General features: G+C 53.2%; 1 protein-coding gene across 1 annotated transcript in view; it reads right to left on the bottom strand.

Moving 5' to 3' along the window:
- The window catches only part of Zdhhc5 (zinc finger, DHHC-type containing 5), a gene marked incomplete in the record, with an annotated part of 27,787 nt that extends 27,480 nt beyond the window's left edge, over window positions 1-307 (bottom strand). Inside the window, 1 exon segment of the mRNA XM_013506439.1 lies at window positions 1-307.
- Between the last annotated feature and the right edge of the window lie 4,248 nt (window positions 308-4,555).

Raw genomic sequence — 4,555 nt, 5'->3', positions numbered from 1 at the left:
GCCCGTCACCGCCGCCGTCGTTGTCACCGCCGCTTCCCAGCAGTGCCGTCCGGCCGCTGAGAGAGGAGGCAGCGCGCGGCCCCCGCACGCTCCACGCCCGCCCCGCTCGCGCGCTCCCGCCCGCGACGCTCGCCTTCGTGCCGGTGCGCGGCCGCGGCCCTCAGAGCCAGGGCTCGCGCCCTCCCGGCGTTCCCATTGGCTCCCCGGCCCGGGTGCGCGCGGCGTCTCGCGCGGGGCACGTTCCTCTCATTCATGAGGCTCGCGCCGCCGCGCCCGCCCCCGCTCACTCTCTCATTCACCCATGCCCCCACCCCCACGTCGCTCCGATGCGTGCGCGCGAGCGCCGGGGAACGCGGCGACCTCGCGTTCTGATTGGCTACAGGGGCACAGCGCCGTAAGCACGCAGAGCGGCGGGAGCGCGCGCGCAGGGCCGCGGAGTTCCGCGGACGACTCGGCGAGGAAGGCTGGCCAACTGCGCAGGAGTTGGGAATGGGGAAGTAACTAAGCGAGTCCTCCTTTCCCCTGCGTCCTATTTTACGTTCCTGCAGTATCCAACCAGAAACTTTAAATTAAAAAAAAGTATACATGTGTACTGGAACTACTCTAATGCAAGGGCCACTCTCAAATTCACCAATATCCCCCCAATAAAAGTGGTATGGTCCAGACTGGCTCCTAGCATAGCCAATTACGGACGGGCCGCCCCGTCTTCCTGCTCCGCCCCTTCACGCATTGGCCAACCGCGTGGAGCGTAAGGAAGCTGCCCTCCACCGCCACCTTTTTCTTTTTTTTTTTTTTTTTTTAATAGCTTAAACTTTATTTAAAACACCTGGCTGTGCTGGTCTTATCGTGATTCCTGGGTATTGAGCGCTTTGGGCCGCGGCTCGAACTTGGAAAGGGCCGGCCTGGGAGAACACGCAGGGCAGGGTGAGGTCCCCGCCGGGCCCCGGAGCCGGGCGGGGAGAGCGGCGCGAGTCGAGGCGGCGAGCCCTGCGGATCCGAGAGCTCTGCGCTGCCTCCCGCCCGCACCCGATCTGAGAATGCGGCCGCACAGCCGCGGCTCTCCAGAATAGCTCCAGTCCCTGGCGAGCTGCTGGCCGAGTCCCCGAAGATCACAGCGCGACGCTTTGCCCTAATTAGCCCGGGACGGCGGCGAAGCCCATGGCGATGCCACACGTGCCCCTCTCGCGGAGCTCGGGCCGCTTCCCATCCGAGAGCAGCGCTGGCAGTTATGTAACAGCTCCGGAAAGAACGGACCCTATCTCCGTCCTGCCGAGCGTGCTCGGCCTGGTTTCCAGGGTCGGGCCTGGGGATGCAACTGCAAGTGTGACTGGTCCTGACACTTTGGCATCAGGCAGCCAGGAGCTGGAGGCGTCTGCCCTGTTTCCTGGGGTCCTGCCTACTCTGTCTTGGCATTTATTATTAATCCTAATTCATTCCTCTTTTGGTTTTTAGAGAGAGGGCCTCGCATGTAGTTCAGGTTGGCCCGGAACTGACGCCGATCCTCCTGCCTCAGCCTCCATTCTGGAATTAGAGGCATCCATCACTTAGTTCTAATTCGTCCTTGCTATGGGCTTCAACCCAGCATTTATTGCAACATAGTTGAGAATGGTTAGTATTTTTGAAGACTTTTAAATTGTAAAAAAGATACATTTAAGTTCTGCTGGAGGTAGAATATTTACAGCGCGTGTTTTTGACCTCTAAATCATTGTTTCCCTAAAATGAAATTGCATTTAATTTTTTTGTTAGAGGTTAAGATTTTTCCTTTCCACCACTTCACAAATTGGCATTTTTATTTTTCCACTACAACTGAGAACCTGTAGGCATCGTGATGTCTGTTGGCGAGAGGGGCTCAGGGAAAAAGACGCACGGCCTCCCACCTTTCACCCTCCCACAGCTGCTCTCCTGGCTCACCGGGAACGAGGCAGAATTACTATCCCAACATTTACAGAGTCGGTTTTCCTATCCAGTTTTCCTTCGGAACGGGCAAAGTGTATCTTGGAAAGGATGTTGGATAGAACCTAAGGTTTAAAGTGCTAGCCACTTCTAAGTAGCAGTCTGGAGTAAAATCTAGCTTAAAACAAAAAATATCCAGATCGTGATTGTGTTAGTTACTCTGCTGTCCTTGCTGGGACAAAATGCCCAACACCCAAAATTAGAGAAGGAAAGGTTTATCTTATTCAGTTTGTGGAGGTTTCAGTCCATAATCAACTGGCTCCAAAGCAGGCATGTGGCAGAGAGCAACAGTTCAGGACAGCAGAAAACAGCAAAGCAGCAAGAGCAAAAAGGGAGGAGAGGGACAGAGCAAGTCCCCTTCCCTCCCTTGTATTGTATGCAGCCTCCCCCCCCCCCCAAGGGCGGGTGTAGCACTCCCACCCATAATCCCAGCATTGGACCGTGGATTAATCAAAAACTCTAGAAGTCTGCCCCATGACTGCATGAGGCTTTGAGGGGATACCAAGACACAAACCGTAACAATGGTACTAAAAATAGTATTTTGGCCGGGTGTGGTGGCCCCAGCCTGTAATCCCAGCACTCGGGAAGCTGAGGCAGGAGGATCGTCTCAAGTTCGAGACCAGCCTGGGGGCTACAGAGTGAACTCAAGGCCAGCCTGAACTGCATAGTGAGACCTTGTCTCAAAAAGATAAAAAATAAGTAAATAAATTTTAAAAATTATTTTGTGGGTGACTATTATAAAATAATTCTATAAAAATTAAAAATACTATTTTGATATGTCTATGAATACCTAATAGTTTTTTTCTAGTGTTTTCATGTATGTTTTGTTTTGTTTTTTTTTGAGACAGGGTCTCACTGTGTAGCCCAGGCTGGCCTTGAATGCATGGCGAACCTCCTGCTTCAGCCTCCCTCAGCCTCTCAAGTGCTGGGATCACAGGCATGTGCCACTGTGCCCGCTGTCTGGTTTTGAGACCAGGTCTTCACAGGTAGTCGAGGGTGCCCGTGAACTGGTTACCTGCCTGTCTCAGGTTCCCAAGTGCTGGGAGCACAGGCCTGTGCCACCACATCTGGCTGGCTGTGCTTTTTTGAATCTCTTTCACTTGCATTTTCTTATACCTATACATGGCAAACCACAGGGTCACTTTTAGTACAGCCTAACAGTCAGAGAGAAATGAGCCAGGGATAGGGCACAGAGCCTGCCTGGCACGTGCAAGGTTCTGAGTTCCATACCCGCTACCCCCAAAAAAGGGAAAAGTAAAAAGGAATGAATGCCCTTGCAGCCCTAAACCAAGGAATTTATTCATTCATTCAGTTCTTTTTTTGTTGTTGCTCTTTTTGCAATAGGGTCTGGCAAAGCAGTCAGGCTGGCCTTGAGCTCACTTTGTGGCCCAGGCTGGTCTTGAACTCACAAGTATCCTCCTGCCTCAGCCTCCCGAGTGCTGGGATTACAGGAATAAGTAATCATGCCCAGTTAGTGTCAGTGCTGAAACATCAGTGCTCAGGAGATCCACAGTGATGTCATTGCCCAGCTGCTCTTGCGCTTGACCTTTCCCCACTCCTGGGCTCTGGGAGCAAGCCTAGGACCAGTGCATGCTGGGAAGAGCTCTGCGGCTTCAAGCACATCCCGAGCACCTGCCTGAGCACAGTCTTCGCTGCTTCCTCATTTCCATTTCCACAGTTCAAGCCCCTCCGTAGGCCAGTGGCTCTGAGCCTTCAGATCCGAGCTGTCTGTTCCATCCCAGGGGGAATGACTAACCGACAGCTGGAACTGGAGCGGCGCTGGGACAGTCTGGGTATTCCCTGTCCCCTGCCTGAGTTTGCCCAGTCGCAGCCAATCTAGTTGCTGAAATTAAAAACAGGCCCTTGGTTTCATTTCTTAAAAAGAAATCCTGGATTCCAGTTTCTTTTCCTCGTCACTCATCAGCAAGTCCTACCTATTTTACTTTCAAAATATTCTGATGAGGGCACGGTGGGGCACACCTGCTGACATAACCCCAGCACTCCAGAGGCTAAGGCAGGAGGATCATGAGTTCAAGGCCAGCCCGGGCTATGTAAACTCCAAAGTTTCTGGGTGTGGTGGTGCACGCCTGTAATCCCAGCACTCGAGAGGCTGAGGCAGGAGCATCTTTGCAAGTTCAAGGCCAGCCTAGGCTACAAAGGGAGCTCAAATTCAGCCTGACTGCATAGCAAGACCCTGTCTCAAAAAGAAAAAAAAAAAAGTAAACTCCAAAGTAGACCAAGCACGAACAGTAACTCTCCTCGCTCTACCTAAGCTGCTGTCACCCAGCCTCAGTTCTCACGGGGACTCTAACCCAGCAGTGTCCTCCCACCACCTCCTGCTACGCCGCCGCCCCACACACTCGCACACAGCAGTGATCTCCTCCAAGTGTAAAGTAGGTCATGTCGTCGTTCCTCCGCCTGACACCGCTCTCTGCTCCAGAGGTCTCCCACCGCTCCTAGGACCGAATCCATTCTTCTCCCTGATGTACAAGAACGGCGCCGGCGCCCTCTTTTTGTTACTAGACTTTGAACCCAAGCCTTGCACACTGAGCTACATCCCCAGCCCTTTTTTATATTTTATTTTGAGACAGGATCCCGCTGC

This window comes from Chinchilla lanigera, unplaced genomic scaffold, assembly GCF_000276665.1.
Source record: "Chinchilla lanigera isolate Chin_1 unplaced genomic scaffold, ChiLan1.0 scaffold00110, whole genome shotgun sequence".
NCBI lineage: Eukaryota > Metazoa > Chordata > Mammalia > Rodentia > Chinchillidae > Chinchilla > Chinchilla lanigera.
The sequence above is the reverse complement of the archived record's forward strand: the minus strand, read 5'-3'. Positions and strand labels throughout refer to the sequence as shown.